Here is an 18,450-nt window from a genome sequence, read left to right as displayed (position 1 = left end):
GAGATTGAAGCAACTTTCCTGGGCACTTAGATGACAGCTATTAGCAGAGCATATATGAGAGACATCGCTAGTGGGCGTGTCCACCTAGATCTGTGCTGGATAGATCACTCTACCAGCCTACCCAGTGGACTGAAGTAAACCTTGCTCATCTATGCAGCACAGATCTAGGTGGACACGCCCCCTAGTGATGTCATATGGGGCAGATTTTCAAAACGGCTTGTAAGGCTAATCACACTCACACCTGGTGGTATAATATGTCCCCTTTAATATTTCAGAGAGCGAAGAGGAGACTACTCCAAGATCTGTCCATAACATTATAAAGTGATTGGAACATGTATTTATGTCTTTATCTAAGCAAGTGTTGTGTAGAGATGATTCTGGAGAAACGCCTGTCCCTCTCTGCTCCCGCCCTGAGTGTCTCCGCCAATCAGCGGTCTGCATTCACGCCCCTGTGAGATGGATTCCCCAAACCAATCAGGGAAGAGATGCCTGATTGGTCAGAATGAGCCTGAAGTTCTCTCCACTAAATGTTCTCATCCACAGAGAGAGAGACAGGCCGATGGTCTCAGAGAGAGAGACAGGCCGAGTGTCTCATCCTGAGAGACAGGCCTATGATCTGATCCAAAGAGAGACAGGCCGATGGTCTCATAGAGAGAGAGACAGGCCGATGTTCTTAGAGAGAGAGACGGTCCAATAGTCTTAGAGAGAGAGAGACAGGCCGATGGTCTCATCAAGAGTGAGACAGGTTGATGGTCTCAGAGAGAGAGACAGGCCGATGGTCTCAGAGTGAGACAGGCCGATGGTCTCATCCAGAGAGAGACAGACTGATGGTCTCAGAGAGAGAGAGACAGGCAGATGGTCTAATCCAGAGAGGGACAGGTTTGATGGACTCAGAGAGAGACAGGCCGGTGGTCTCAACCAGAGAGACAGGCAGGTCAGTTTACGAAACAACTTCCCTCACTAACAGCGGGCGGAAGGCTGTGGCATCTCTAACTCATGACACTCAGATAACAGCTCTTGAATCCCGCTCACAGCACCATCAACACTTGTATGGTGAGCTTCTGAAAATAATATTTGAAGGTGTTTTTATACCTTTTGTGCATTTAGTGTATTATGCATTTCACCTTTCTTTTGAAGAATTTTCTTAAAAATAAAATTCAAATGATTTTTTTGGGAAATTCATTTGATTAAAAAAAAAAGCACCTTTACTAAATGTCGTCTTTTGTATAAATGGTTAGGTTTCACTGATGATGATAATAATGAGGATGATGACGATGATGATTTTATATTATATATTGAACCCTTTTGGGTCATGATATGTGTATATATGATATGATATGGCTTTACTGATCAAAAGGTACGCCTACTGGCTTTATCAGTAACAACAATGCAGGCCTAGCTACGGTTCTTTACGCATAACCTTATAAGTATTCAAAAAAAGAAAGTGTGTTTTATTAAAATTTATTTAAGTTTTCTGATAGAAAGTGTTTTCTTAAAAAGAAAATCTAGAATTCTTCTTGAGTATCAATAACTCAGAGGCTTCATTAGAAGGACTCGTCCAGCAGAGGGCGGCAGTGCAACACAACACTCAGTTGTTGACAGCATATTGTTGAATATATTGTTTCTCGGTTTAAGTTTAGGCCTGAAAAACGTAATAACTGAATATTTGTATTACTAGCCGACATATAGAGATACGCATGTGTGTTTGACATTGTGGATACAAATCATACTTAGCCAAAACATACTTAACCATTTAGTTGAATTCGTTTTAGTTTGAGTTCTTAGTACTGCAGTATAGACATATACTGCAATACTTACAAATAAGGTTATATTGGTTTCTGTGTTTATAATGGTTTCTGTGGTTATAATGGTTCCTTTAGTTGCTGAGGTTCGAAATCGGATCAACGGTTTTCCGTGTCATGTAGTCTGGTTGCATATACAACAGCTGAAGTATGTGTGATGTTGCAAATGGTTTCTGAAGCTCTTTCAAATGACAGTGTTAAGAGGAACGTAGGTTATTATCAAGAGCCAACAATCATACAAAAGAGAGGATCTCTCTGCATTGTGGTGTAGGCCTGCGTGTGCGAGTGCGTGTGTGTGTGTGTGTGTGTTTGTGTGTGTGTGTGCATGTGCGTGTATGTGTAAGTGGCTGTACGTTTTTGTGTGTGTGTGTGTGTGTATTTGTGTGTGAGTGTGTGTGTGTGTGCAAGCACAGTAATCTGTTTGTGTGTACGTGTGCATGCATTAGCATGTGTGTGTATGTGTGTGCGTGTGTGTGCCTGTGCACGCCTCTGCGTGTGTGTGTGTGTGTGTGTGTGCAAGCACAGTAATCTGTTCCATGTGTGTGTTTGTTTGAACATGGCCTGCTGTAATCTGATCTGTCGGACCAGCAACCCCAATCCAAAGTGTGATTATCAGCATGGTTCATCACTCATATACCAAGAGACTAGAGCCATCATCATATAATCAGCATCATTATCACAATACCACACAACTAAAAGGACTGCAAGAGAAAAATAAACAAAGAAAGAAAATTAAGAGAGGATATGAAAAACAGAATAATGCCAAGAACTTTGCTTTCTTTCTCAATCTTCTTTCAGTGATTTTCTGAACATGTGTGTGTTTTTGTGTGTGTGTGTGTGTGTGCCAGAGAGAATGGTAGGGATAAAAAAACAATTATTCTAACTATGTGATGCTATGACCCTATATCACACAATATAATCTCATTCAGCCAGGATCAGGGACTTAACCCTGACACCTTGCAGTGTCAGGGTGTGTGTGTGTGTGTGTGTGTGTGTGTGTGTGTGTGTGTGTGTGTGTGTGTGGCTACGAGTCTACAGTATATTTCTGTGTTTGTGTGTGTGTGTGATTGTGTGTGTGTGTGTGTGTGCGTGTGTGTGTGTGTACAGAATGTGCTTCTATCTGTGTGTGTGAGTGTGTGTGTATGATTGTGTGTGTGTGTCTTTCTTTGTATATGTGTTTCTTTGTCAGTGTGTTTGTGTGTGTATGTCTGTCAGCCTCTGGGTGCTGTCACTCGGAGCATGTGGAGAAGTGGTTTTAAGCATTGCGGCGATATAGATTTGGGTGAATAAAGAGATTATCGCTGTTGATAATCCTCTCCTCTTCCCCCACCCCTGGGTGCTATCAGACGGCACAAACAACCGCCTGTATTCTTTCTTGTGTTTTCATTTCTCTTTTCCACATCAACATCGTTCTTACGTGCGCTTCAGTTTATTCTTAATGAGAAATATGTTCCCATTTATTGTCTTTGTCATAATACCTTATCACGGTCTCTATGGTAATGGTCTGTAAACATTCTACATGGTGTCACTATATCATGAAGGATATAGTTACTCCATGTGGGGTTTATCTTGATCCCTTCCACTGTCTAAATTGTTCAAACAATATATTATTTTCAAACAGTTCAAAATAGTCTAAAAATATATCAAAGGAATGTCCAAATGTATCTAGATTTTACAAAATGAGAATGAAGATCACACATTAAACACAATTCCAGTGAGATGTGTGTTTGTGGTGAAAAGGGGAAGATATGTGGGTCATTTATGCGTGTTTATGAGAGTGTCCGGGCTGAGAGATCCTCATGGATATTCTTTCCTTTCTCCAACATGCTGACCAAAGGCTCCCATCTGCCTTTGAAGAGCCCTGGTCCTCAGCACCTCTCCGTCCACCACTAGAAGAGAGAAGTAACAACACACAGCTCTATAAAGTACTACAGTCTACAGTCCCCCCTCTGCTATCCTTTTCCTCCAGAGGCACGCCAAATGATTTCTTGTTTTGGGTCATCCTTTCTGTCCACACATTAACACACACACTCCTCTTCACACACACAACTCTTCACACACTTCACAGCACTAGCCCCATGTCAACAGGCAAACACATTGATTTTACCAACATAGTCCAACCACCATATTCCATTTAATGTAGTTGTTTTGTTTATGGCTTCTCTTTAACAGCAGTGTAAAACAAGATCAAATCAATGCAGTGTCTGAGCACATGGCCTGGAGCCCTGTTTCACAGCTCTGTCACTTCGAGGGGAACACAACCATATCCTTTACAGCTCAACCCGGTTCTGGGCCGTTTGTTAAACACATGAGTTAAATCAAGTGATATTATGGGAGGGGGGACTTGTAAAGATACGGTTACATAGTTCTGGGGGAAGGAACCCAGTTCATCATCTAAATCATGACTGAACAGGAGAAATGGTTTATAGAGGGGGGAACCAGAGGAGAAGTGAAGCCCTCTGTCAGCACACAACCTGCTTCTTGACAGCTGTCACTTTGTAAAAATAGATTTCTCACTGTTTATATTACTGAGGTTTTTATTATGAAAAATAAAAGTGTGAAAAATGTTGATGTGGGCTGCCTGCATGAGGCAAAGGTCTGGAAACATATGGCGGGGTGGAGCAGTGTGGGTGGCTGTGGAGCGGTGTGAGGCTGCTACCCAGAGGAGCACACAGCCACACATACCATATGTTACTCAATGTTTTTCCCACTGAAATCCGAGGTGTGCTGAATTTCCTGGAGATGTTGGTCTTTCAGTTATGACCTCATCGCTGTGTGTGTTGTGTGAGTATTTGTGTGTTAGTGTGTGTGACCTGTGGTGGGGGACTTGGGTAGAGGGTCAAATTAATGACCCCAGGGCACACACACACACACTCACATGTGTGTCTGTGTGTGTGTGTGTGTGTGTGTGTGTGTGTGTGTGTGTGTGTGTGTGTGTTCAACATAGACTAAACAATGATCTACATTGCTAGTTAGACTGATTAGAGTGTGTCACGTACTGCCTCTGGATGTAGAATAAACACACACTTCCACCTCTAAAACACAGAACACAGTGATTGTGCAGCCTATACATGTGCGTTGAGCAGAACTCAGGTATAACTCACTTATTGACCGAGAATAAACACACACTCAAAGCTCTTAAACACAGGACTGTGGGGCAGTCTTTACAAGAGAGCAGACCTCAGGTCTCACTCACTGGGGTAAGCTTCATTGTACCCTTGTTACTTCTCTGTCAACCTCAATCTTCTATCCTTTTTTATAGTCCAAGTTCGATGCGGAATCTTAGAGAGGTGATGATCATCCAGGTACAATTGTAATTTACTATTTTCAATGAAGGAACCCAAATGATTGATGGCGCTATGTTATTACGTATGTGTATGTGTATACATTTTTGTGTTTGTGTAGGTAGTTGGGTAGGTTGCATGTGTGTTTCTGGGTGTTAGGGGAAAACCAAATGATGCTAGCTCTGGGCACTGATGCAGCCTTGTTCAGCCCTGTCCATGTCCATCATCCATAATAGATTAACTAAATGTTCGGGGTGTGTGTATGCATGCGTGCGTGTGAGAGATAGTGTTGAGATAGGTGTTAATGCACATCAGTGAGCTCCAACAGTAAATCTAATGCACTTTAGTGGTACAAGCATAGGTTTTTTGTGTGTTTGAATGTGTGTGTGTGTGTGTGTGTGTGTGTGTGTGTGTGCGCGCGCGTGTGCGTGTGTGTGTGGTGTGTGTGTGTGCATGTAACATGCAGCCAGAATAAATAAAGCTTCTTACTTCAATCTTGGCGAGGATTTTGTTGACAGATTGTTGTTTGGATCGGTTGACCGAAGTGTGGCTGGGAATGGTTCTTTAGCGACACCTTATCTGCGTAGACTTCACTCATCAAAGTCCTGGATGCAGAAATGTCCATCCCCTCCTACCCCTCCTTCTTATTGTATGTTGTACTTCCTGGAACTTGATGTACGTACTTATTGTATGTTGTACGTCCTGGAACTTAATGTATGCAATTATTGTATGTTGTATTTAGTTATAGTACTTTTAAATTCTTATTGTCTTAATTGTTTACTTACTGTTTCTTGCTGTACCGACAGCGATGTATTGTTGTTTCTCCTTCTTCTGACAAATGTACTTATTGTAAGACGCTTTGGAAAAAATTGTCTGCTAAATGCCCTGAATGTAAATGTAAATGTAAATGCAGAGATGTGAGCATCGAGGCTCCAGGGAATATAGAGGTTCTGTTTTAGTCTGAAACAAAATTGTAATTTCTGGGAATATTGTCAGCTCACATAATCCTCTTAATGAAGCCAATATCATTAATTTTCTGCAGGATTAACAGGGGCTATTTATGGATTATAAATCTAAATGAAGTGGGATTTCACGTTAATTTGTTCATCATGTATCAGATACGCCTGATGCCTGAGGCCTTTGTCTAGGACACGCCGTGTCTTTAAGCATGCACATATCTGTGTGTGTTGCATTACCAACCCCTATTGTGTGTGAGTAAACATCTACAAACCCACACCGCCTCTGGAGCCTCACTGGTACAGGGCCGTGTGTTCATGGCCCCGGGCAGCGTTAGCATGTAGCCTGGAGACGCGTCTCGCAACATGGAGGAGGAGGAACTGGAAGAGACGCAGTCATCCTAGTCTTCATGACCTAGTCATGGGTCAGCAGTGAGGCCTCACCCCCAGGTTTTCGGCATGGTTCAGCGTCCTACAGTGAGCCCCCCCCCCCAAAGTTTGTGGCCGTGGTTCAGCGTCCTACATTGAACCCCCCTCTCAGCGTCCTACAGTGAGGCAGCCGCTCGCCTGCAATTAAAAGCTTTCCCATGTCAGGTTCATCGCGCGTCCTTCTCTTAAAAGGTTGCGTTCTCGTCTCTTTTCAAGTTCCAGTGGTGGTTGTGGTTGAGGGTTCAGCTCCCAGGAAAGGCTTTAAATTAAGTCTTTCCCAGCTGGTTCAGGTTTGAGCCCACGTTCCCTCCTCATCACAGGCTGTCCTCTCCGATTGGTAGAGGGGAAATTGATGCCGTGTGTCTGTGTGTCTTTGTCTGTGTGTCTGTGTCTCTCCGTGTGTCTGTATTTCTGTGTCTGTGTGTCTGCGTGGTTGTGGGCATGCATGCTTGTGTGTAATGGGCTTAAGGTTGGACCCAAGAACAGCACAGACTGAGTCTAGCGTTGGAAGACCTCAACAGTTTATTGTCCTAAATACGCTGAGGGTCCACAATGAACCGACCCGGCACCCAGGAGCACTCCTCCGGACCGTACCCCTCCCAATCTACAAAATACTGCATCCCACGTCCACGGCGGCGAGAGCGAAGGAGGCGCCTGACAGCATACACAGGACCGCCATCAACGAGCTGAGGAGGCTGAGGAGGCAGTATGGGAGGAACCAGAGGACTCTCTTGGACTAGCTTGATCCTGGAGACATGGAACGTCGGTTGGATCCTCATGGACCGGGGAAGCCGAAGATGTACCGCCTCTGGGTTGATGATGCGAGCGATGGGAAAGGCCCAACAAATAGTGGCAAATAGTGAGGGCTGATACCCATAGGCACACTGGAAGGGTGAAAGTCCAGTGGAAGAGCAGGTGAGGGTGTGGGTGTGGCTATATTCTACACAGATCAGTTGTTCAGACCAGGAAGCAGGGTTGTGGTTGATCAAGCAGCAAAGAGTGGTCTCCAGGTCCTGGTTCATTCTCTCAGTCTGCCCATTGGACTGGGGATGGAAGCCAGAAGACAGACTGACGGAGGCCCCAACTAGACTGCAAAACTCTTTCCAGAACATAGATGTGAACTGGGGCCCCCGGTCAGAGACAATGTCAGTGGGCAGTCCATGGAGACGAAAGATGTTCTGGAGAACCAGTTCAGCTGTCTCTTTGGCGGAGGGAAGATTGGAAAGGGGAACGAAGTGGACCATCTTGCTAAAACGGTCGACAACTGTGAGGATGGCAGTGTGGCCTTTGGATGTAGGTAGGCCAGTTACAAAGTCCAGGGAGATGTGTGACCATGGGCAATGAGGAACAGGAAATGGGTGCAGGAAGCCGGCTGGTGGACGACGAGAGGTCTTGTTCTGGTTGCACACAGGACAGGCGTTGACATAGCCTCGGACATTCTCCTCCAGTGATGACCACCAGAAGCGCTGCTGCAGGAAGTCTCGGGTCCGCTGAATGCCAGGGTGGCAGGTGAGCCGGGAAGCATGCCCCCACTGGAGCACATCGGAGTGGAGGTGAGCCGGAACAAACAAGCGGTCAGGGGGACAGGAACTAGGACCAGGCTGGTCCTAAGTGGCAGCCCGCACCCTCTCCTCTATCTCCCAAGTGACAGAGGCAATGAGACAAGAGGCCGGGACGATGGTGGAGGGCTCAACCGTTTCATCGGGACACTCAAGAAACTGCCGGGAAAGTGCATCTGGTTTAATGTTATGAGACCCCAGTCGATATGAAGTGTGAAGTTGAACCTTTCAAAGAACAGTGAACAGCGGGCCTGTCTGGAATTCAGTCTCTTGGCAGATCGAATATATTCCAGGTTGCGATGATCAGTTCACCAGAGATGTGGACTCGAGTCACATGACTTGGACTCGAGTAAGACTCGAGTCATGGTTTTGATGACTTCAGACTCGACTTGACAAAATTACGCATGACTTGCGACTCGACTTAGACATGACTGCTATTGACTTGAGACTTGACTCGGACTTTGCCTCTTTGACTTGTAATGACTCGACATGTCTTGAGTGAAAAACATTTATTGTTTTAGATATCTATAACATTTATTGTTTTAGATATCTACTAACCTATTTGCCGCCTAGAGGGCTAGACACCCAAGACGCATTCACTTCCGTGAAGATGAGAAAAAAACAGCGAGCAAAGACAAATCTACACTTCAACAATATCAAAACGAATTTTCGATATTGTTTATACTTTATTCAGAATAACAGTTTTGGTTTCATATCGGCTGCGTTTTGAGTTGGTCCCATTGAAGCCGCCTGGCCGGCCTCTGACACTTAAGACATCGTAACTAAATCATTGTTCAACCCTTTACCTTCATTCAAAAAAGGTAACACATCTACACACTCGTATCTTCAATAATATCTAAACAGAATTTCAGAATAATTTATGCTTTCTTCAGAATCACAGTTTAAGTTTCATATCGGCTTTGTTTCAGTGTTGCCAGATTGGGCGGTTTTCCCACCCTATTGGGCTACTTTTAACAACATAAGATTTCGGCGCATGCGCATATCATAACACATTTGAAGACAGAAACAATGAACATATTATAACTGTATTGATAAGAAATGACTGTACATTAGAGTGATAGGTTGAAATTATGATCAATAGCCTAATAATGACATTATTAAGTAAAAATACATGGTGACTTGTTCAAGACTTGAAAAAGTTTGGGACTTGGACTTGGACTCGACTTGGGTGTGACTTTGACTTGGACTCGACTTGCCTTTCCCTGTCTTGTCTTGGGACTCAACTCGGACTTGACTGCTTAGACTTGGGACTCACTTGGGACTTGCCAAACAGTTACTTTGTCCCATCTCTGCAGTCCACACAATGAATGGCACCTTGGCTCCCTCTAGCCAGTGGCGCCACTCCTCCAAGGCCAGTTTCACCGCCAGAAGCTCCCTGTTACCAATATCGTAGTTCCTTTCCATGGGAGTTAGTTGGCGAGAGAAAAAGGCGCAGGGGTGCTGAAACAGCACCGCCCCCACCCCAACGCCGGATGCATCCACCTCCACAATGAACTGCCGCTCAGGTTCGGGGATCTGGGGGATGGGAGCAGTGGAGAAGCGAGTCTTGAGGGTGTCGAAGGTGCCTTGTGCTTTGTCAGTCTAGCGGAAGGATGTCTTGGATGAGGTGAGGGCCGAGGCAATGGAGCTGAAACCTCTGATGAAACAACAGTAGAAATTGGCAAACCCCAGGAAATGCTGCAGTTGCTTGCGTGTCTCCGGGACTGGCCAGAAGGTGAGACCTTGGCTGGATCCCTGCACCAGCAGGTGATTAGGAAGGACGGATGGTCCCTGCCGCTAAGGAGTCTTGTATGTACTCCTCCATGGCCTTTCTCTCAGGGGCAGAGAGAGAGAACAAGCGTCCTTTGGGAGGCGAAGTGCCTGGGAGTAGGTCTATGGCACAGTCATAGGGGCAGTGAGGTGGCAGGGAGTTAGCCTTAGCTTTGTTGAACACCTCTTTCAGGTCATGATAAACTGCTGGAACTCCAGTGATATCTGAGGCTAGAGCAGGAACAGGAGAAGCAGGCGACAGCAATGGTATCCTGAGGCAGGTCCACTGGCAGGTCTCTCCCCACTCCTGGACGGAACAGGTAGTCCAATCAATGTTGGGGTTGTGCCTGCGAAGCCAGGGGTACCCCAGGATGACAGGCTGGCTTGGTATAGACAGGAGCAGGAACTGGATGGTCTCATTGTGGCCCTCCGGCAGGAGCATGCGCACAGGGTTGGTTTGTGATGTAACCCTCCCTAGCACGTCCATCCCGGGTGCTGGCAGAGATGGGCAATGATAGTTTCTCTGGGCAGAGTCCAAGCTGGAGAGTGAGGGCCTGGTCCATAATGCTCTTGTCGGCCCCTGAATCGATGAGGATGGCGATTGATTGGGAGCCAGAAGGCAGCATGAACTCACCGGAGAGGCTGGGTCTTTTAGGAGAGGCAGGTGCGACGACGGAGCTCACCAGTATGCCTCTGTTCACTGGTGAGCTCTGGCTTTTACTGGACACCGGCTGACAAAGCTTCCTGGCTGGCCACAGTACATACAAAGATTCTGTCTCTGCCTTCTCTCGCTCTCTTCAGGTGAGAGGCGGGTGCGACCCAGCTGGATAGGCTCAGGATTCCACACTTACAGGAGCGGTTGAGGCAAACGAGAAGGAGGCAGGAGTTACTGGAGACTTGGAGTGAGGGGAACTGTGTGGCAGGGCAGAAGGTGACTGGAACTCTGAGCGTCTCTCCCTCCTGCGAGCCTGGATGCGCAGGTCGAGACGGGTGGCGAGCTCAGTCAGACCCTCCAGTGTAGACGGCAGTTCATAGGCTACGAGTTCATCTTGAATGTACCCAGCCAGCCCCCGCATAAAGACATCACGGAGAGCGGCCAAGTTCCAGTCACACATGGGGGCCTTGGTGCGGAAGTCTATGGCATAGCCTGTGACTGAGCAGCTCCCTTGGAACAGATCCAACAACTCTCGTCCAACTTCGGCCCCCAGAGGTCCAGTACCAAAGACCCTCCTGAGCTCGTTGGCAAAGGACTGGAAAGAGTGGCAGGCATGGTCCCCCTCTGTCACTCAGCTGTGCCCCAAAGATGTGCCCGCCCAGTGAGATGGTTAATAGTATAAGCCACCCTGGCTTGCTCGGAGGAAAAGGTGAGCGGCTGCAGAGAAAACATGATGGAGCAGTTGCCGAGAAAGGCGTTACAGGTGACAGGATCTCCATCATAACGCTCAGGTGCTCCCACATTAGGCTCACAGAGGGAAGGGAGAGGAGCACCGACTCCTGCTGAGGCAGCCGTAGAAGCAACAACCAGCTGATTTAACATGTCCTCCATCCGAGATATCCGGTCTTCAATCTGAGCTGGGTCCATCTTTGGCCAACAGTTTATTGTCCAAACAGGGTAATAGCAGGCAGAGGGGTCCGGGTCAGAAGGCAGTTCAGGTTACCAGGGCAGGGACGACGAGGACGGGTCAGGGACAAGAAGGGTCGAAACCAAGGAAGCAATCCGGGAAATAATACTAGAGAGCTTTGCATGCTGCTAAAGACAATCTGGCAGAGACTGAGTGGAAAGAGTGGGTTTAAATCAGGTGAGGGAACACAGGTGAAGGTGGTTGCACTGATGAGGTGGGAGTGGCAGGCAGGTGATCAGGAAAAGTACTGGCAGAGCTGGCAGCAGGATGGAAAGCCAGGAGCGGATCATGAAGTACAGAGCTGGCAGTAGGATGGAAAGCCAGGAGCGGATCATGACATTGTGTGTGTCTGTGTGTCTGTACGGTTGCATGTGTGTGTGTGTGTGTCTGTACGGTTGTGTGTCTGTGTGGTTGCGTGTGTGTTTGTGTGGTTGCGTGTCTGTATGGCTGCGGGTCAGTGTGCCTGTGTATCTGTGTGTCTGTGTTGTTGTGTCTCTGTGTGTCTATGTGTCTGTCTGTCTGTCTGTCTGTCTATCGGTGTGTCTGTGTGTCTGTACGGTTGCATGTGTGCGTGCGTGCGCTCATATGTATGTTTGTGTGGGTGCGTTTGTGTGTGTGTGTGCAGGCTCTTAATCTTTCACTATAAAATGGTGGACTCGCGTTATATAATAATATATATAATAATATTTTTTTTCCTGCCACTAATGAGCTTAAATTATATTGAAAGAGGACAGGAATGTTGTTTAAAACGAGGGCCACAGCAAATTCTTCCTACTGAAACAGTTGCAACCTTTAAAACACACTCTCTCTTTCTCTCTCTCTCTCTCTCTCTCTCTCTCTCTCTCTCTCTCTCTCTCTCTCTGTTTGAGGCAAAAAGGCAACAGAGATATAAGAAGCCATTTTGAGACTCTCCTCTGACGCGGCCCTCTGATGCTCCTAAAACTTGCTTGGAGCCTCACACACACGCACACACACACACACACACACACACACACACACACACACACACACACACACACACACACACACACACACACACACACACACACACACACACACACACACTTTTCATCCGTTTGTAGTGGATATACACACAGATCATCTTAGCCTCCCACCCTGCTCAGATTAAAACACACCCCAAAAGCAATACCCAGCAGATGCTGCCGTAGCCTAACTGCAGCCTGGGGCAGGGGCCTGCAGATTGGGGTCAGGTTTTGATTTGGTTCCTAAAATATGCTTTACGCTGTGTATGTATGTGTGTGTTTGTGTGTGTGTGTGTGTGTGTGTGTGTGTGTATGTGTTTGTGTTGGTGTGTCTGTGTTTGTTTGTGTGTGTGTGTGTGTTGCTCCTCAAAATATGTTTATGTGAAAATCATATCCGGAACAGTGACTTTGTTGATAGCATTTGGAACCACTGGTACTTTCAAGTTTACAATATTTTATTAAGCTTGGATGGTTTGGTTTAACAGATTTAACACACACACACACACACTCACACACACGCACACATACACAAACAGACAGACACACACACACACACACCCACACGCACAGACTTTGAAACCTCCTGTACTCCTGTACAGAAGTATGCAGAATGCTCTGCGGTAACGCTTCATATTAAGGTCCTTGTAATAAGCCTTTGTTAATAGATAGTAAGACCTTATTATATGCTTATCAACTCTAATTGGGGTTAATAAGACTATCTATAAGGGTTAATAATAGCATAATTACCATGTTTATTTTGAGATTATAAGACTTTTATAAGCACTTACAACAAACTTGTTAAGTATTTATTGATTGCTTAATAACATTAATAATAGGCTTATGAGTTTCTTATAGTTGTTAATAAACGCATTATAAACCCATTTATTGAGTCTTACTAACTTACCTATTATGTCATTGTTAAACCATTACTAAGCATTATTTGTTGCTTTATGAAGGTTAAAACGGCTTTATTATTCATTTATTAGCGGTAAATAAGCTCTATGGAACAATGCTTATTAAGGTTAATAAGTCCTTTATTAAACAGTTAATTATGCATTTTGCAGGTACAGGATCTAAAGTGGGAAGACTGCTAATTAAGGTTAATAATTCCTTTATTAAACTGTTAATCATGCATTTTGCAGGTACGGGATCTAAAGCGGGAACACTGCTTATAAAGGTTAATAAGTTCTTTAATATACACTTATTAACAGTTAGTGAGTACTATATGTTGTCAAGGTTGATATAATGTGAATTAAAAAACGACATATACTGTAAATAGAATTTTATAGGTGAGGCAGAAAAACACACATTAAGACGGCTCTTTTGAAAAATATAATTTTACTTTTAAAAACTTCTGAACTTCAGTGAAAAATATACTTGAACATCAACATTTAAAAAAAATCACATAAAAATCACGATTTTTTTTATTTCAGAACTATCAAGAACAACATTTAACTGAATAAAAAACATTTAAAAAATAAAAATGATGCCTGACACAAATTCCAGTGTGAAATGATTAAGACTTGAATAAGAATAACAAAACGATTAAACAAGTAGTCTACTCCTTTCTTGTCACCATTCTAGCCTACTCTACTCGCTTAGCAACATCATGTAGGAGCGTACCAAGAGGGCCATCTTTGTGTTTCCTGCCCAGCCATTCAGACCACTCAACGAGACAAAGATGGTCTGACAATAAACGCTCAGTTTGATTGCCTCTTTGTCTCCAAACTTGCTCTTTAATGCTACGCCAGGCTCTTTCAATGTGTTGTGTGTGGGCACCTGTTTGAGGATCTACATACCATCTTGAATGATTCAAAGTCATGTGATTGTAGCCAAGCGCAGGCAGGGCACGATAAGGACGCCATTCATCGCTTATGATGGATGATCCTATCCTGACATGGTAGGCTATCAGTGGGATAAGGTCTTGTCAACCTCTTCTATCTACAAGGCGCAGCACTGGCTTTGCTCTGTGACTCCCCTGCTGCTGCACTCCAAGCATGCCGAACACCCATTTCCGTCTTCTCCAAGTTCAACCCATTCTTCCTCTCCCATACTGTTGGGATGATGCAAATCAATAAATCATGAAAATAAACAGTAAACAACTTACAGGCAAAGATGTTTTCAACATAAGTCAATTCAAGACACAGGATCCTATCTATTTTCCCTTTTTAATAAAGTGACTAATGTCACTTTGATAAGCTTCCAATTAATTGAAGCAAATTACTAAATGCTTCAAAATTTCAATGGTAGCAGTAGTTCATTCTTAAATTACTAGAATTTATAAATGCATTACTTAATTAGAAATTGCTCACATGATTAAAATAATTGTCATCATTCTACCATTCATGTGTACATGACGAATAAAGAAAACACATTAAAAAATATGCTAATCTGTATGAAGATTCTTCAATATGATTAGATTTCAAGTACCTGCAGACACAAAAACATAACTCACCTTGCACCACAAACCATTTACAGCTAGCCCTTTATTCAAACCCTACACACCTTTCTCTTATGGCGGAAAAGGCTCTCATCGATTACGACAAATTCCCGTCGTCCACCAAGAAGCTGCCCTCTTCGTCGTCTCATTCGGTGAACAGCCCTTCGACAGACCTTCTGCAGTTTTTTGGCCATCTTGGAAAGGGTTGCGCTACTTGCAGCTACATTGTCTGTCATCATATCGACCTGTCTGAGACGTAGACCCTGTGCAAATCTATAGAACACATAACAAAATAAAAATTGAAAAATTAAAAATTTACAAAGAACAATAAATTATTTATGTTGACATTAAGGATGGAGCATCCTCATACATGGCACCCGGAGATAAATAGTTGGGATGGAGACGATGAACTCTTTAACCCTTGGGCATGGTTTATTTTTCTCATTACCACTTAGTAATCTATAGCTCAGCTGAGCTCACTTAGAACTACGTTAAACATCTTGAACATGTGCATCACGTGAACACACCCTCATTAACATTGCGCCCCACAGTGGTACAATAATTACACTGCATCTCTTCTGCAAACTTGGGTACAGAATAGACACTATATATATATATGTACAACTGAGGACATGTTTATACATTTCGCTTAACAATTTATTACTCAAAAAATGATTTACCGATAAATGAACTGCATCCACTGAAAGAGCGAAAGTCTGGACTTCTTGAAAAAAGACTTGTCCCTAATTGTTTTCGCAGTCTTGGTCCCTCGGTGCACTGCTCTCTGGCATATCCTTAAAAAAGTTCACAGTATTGTTTAATTGGTTAAGTTATTAATTGGTAAACAGGCTATTGATGCAGCTTAAAAAATAGGCTACCATTATTGTGCATCAATCACTATGAACTTTGTACAGTAGCCTACATTTTGCATCCTTTATAACAGCTGATGAAAAGGGGTTATAAATGATGCATGTTGGAATACAAAACTGCTAGTCAATTGTGCTTGTAGGCAAGCAGGCTTAATGTAAAGATAGTTACAGGCTACTTAAATGACATTAGCCTATAAGGAAGAAGATGATGCATTTACCAGCTGTAATGATCCCTGCCATTCTTCTTTGAAAGTTTCATCTTCTGGTGACAAATGCAGCATTTATTTTTTTCATGAGAATTTATTTTTTCTGAAGGTATTTAATTACCTTTAATGTTTTTCTAGTTGAAGTACCTTCAAAAATGGGTTTTCTGAGCGCCTGCAGCGCCATCTTGGCATGCTAGTTTTGTAACAGCATATTAAAAGTCACAGATTTGTATTCCTCTTTCCAAAACGTTGTCTTTTGGCATCATACTTAATGAGTGCATAATGTGCGCGCACATATTGAGTGAGTGTTAAAATTAGATGGCCCTGAGTACGTAATATATATTTTTTACAGTCTTTGATAATTCACCATGACGTCGCAATACGTTCTTCCGGGTTGCAAAAAAGCCGAAGGGTTCTCCGATGGCCAACGTCGTGAAAACACTCGTAGCTCACGAGGACTCTAGGGGTACTCGTAGGATGTTAAGAGCATCGTTAGCCTACTATAATCTCAGTGGCGTCACCAGCTGACATTCCGTGTATTGGAAGTGTTTTATTAAAACACATACAATACCACGGAATGCCCAGCTGGCGCAATTTCGCAACCAAAAACAGTGGTTACCGCCGATATATTAATCATAGACTACTGTTAGATTTAAACATTAAAGATAGCGAAATGTTAAAAGTCAACAACAACATAATTTATTGCAGCAACTTAAAATTCCAAAAATACATGCGCAGCCGAAATGTACCGATCAAACGCCACGTCACAAGGCATATAATAAAATCAAATGATTCCATTGCTCTTGTGTGGGAGGTCGCTTTTCGAGCTGCACTTGCTGTCTACCTCTGATTTTAATTCAACCATCGTGGTTAAAATGTCCTCATATTGATCAATGACAGAAGACATAGGGTACTAGACATGAATCATGTTGAGACTGGACTGTAGGACTGTAGGCGCTTCGGTGAGGCTGTGATGAAGTTCACTATTTATTGGACCGTGTCTAGACAGTAACGAACATCCCTGACCGTAGTTAATCGCGTTTGTAGTCCACACTCAGACGTGAACTCATTATTGTATGCCGGTGTCTTCATTCATAAAAAAATTAAAACATTTGGGAGTATGCAATAATGCAAATTATTCTAAAGAGGTCTAGACTCCCCCGCCTTCTTCAGTGAACCAGGAAAGCCCGCGCCGTGTCGAACGGGGGATTTGACCCCCTCGGTTTTACACAGGAAACTTGAGATAAGAAGGTGAAATCGACGGGCGTGCCAAGCTGCGACCGAAACGGCTTGGCAGTGTAAAATCCTGCAAACTTGAACCTGCCCAACAATATGGGCAGGATCTAGACCAAGCTCTCCTAATCGGGTCAGCAATAGCCGTGTGTCAATGCCTAGCCTCTGCGTTTGAATTATGGAACGTTGCATTTTTAATGTCTACAAATATTCCAGACTAGAGAGCTAAGAGCTCTCTAGTCAATCATTGAAACATTATGCGGAATCAGATAAAGTCGGCTCTCTTTGCTGTGCAAAGCACGTTTCAGAAATCAGCACATTGTAGTGCCGGAGGAAAAGGAGGACGTAGGCAACGTAATAATAACTGTTTAATCCAAAACGACAGCAGAACAATCACTCGCAGCGCATGGCTAGAACAACAACTGGTGCAACAGCCACAACCCTAGAGGTGGTTCGGTCGCGAACTGATTCGTTCGAACGAACGAATCGTTAGAACGAACGATCCGAACTGGTTCTTCTCTCTCGTTCGCGTCGTTCGCGTCGGTCGCGTCGATCGCGTCGGTCGTCTCGTTCGCGTCGGTCGTCTCGTTCGCGTCGTTCGTGACTCAGAATTGACTCCTCCCAGACCCACGACTCGCAGACAGTTCGTTCAGGAAGACGAGGGACCGAGGCGACTCACGGCACACACTGTTGCTTGCACTGCACCAGGAGCAGGTTATAGTTATAACTAGGCTTTACTTAGTTAGCTTCAACGATACATGAAGTAAACATTCTTGGAACGTCCATGTAGGCCTACGCAGCAGCACTATGCGCAGGTGATGCCGCATGATATGCCGCAAGGCATATCATTATTAACTAACGCATTATCTCTGAGGTGAAGTAAAGCCTCAGGTGGTCCGTTACATTTTCTTGTCAAGTAGCCTGGTGTTTACATTTAAGGGTTAGGGTTTCACATTGTTCCTTTATCTCGGGTATTTTTTTAATATATAAAATTAACGATATTGACTCAACTTTCAGGATAAAGTGATTCGATTCGCCATTCGATTCACCGGAAACTCGACTGAACCAGTTCAGTCGAGTTTCCGGTAGCACTGAGTCTGACTGACTCAGCTGAGAACCATGCAATGGGTGCATTGCATGATGCGATTCACCGCTACCGGAAACGGAAACTGGACTGAACCGGAAACTGGGCTGAACGAACGAACGAACGATTCGCGAACGACTCATCTTGGCGAACTGACTGACGCGAACTGGTTCACGTAAACGAATCATTGAATCCACCTCTACACAACCCTCC

Source organism: Pollachius pollachius (assembly GCF_949987615.1).
Source record: "Pollachius pollachius genome assembly, chromosome: 2".
Lineage (NCBI taxonomy): Eukaryota > Metazoa > Chordata > Actinopteri > Gadiformes > Gadidae > Pollachius > Pollachius pollachius.
This window is presented reverse-complemented; position numbering follows the sequence as displayed.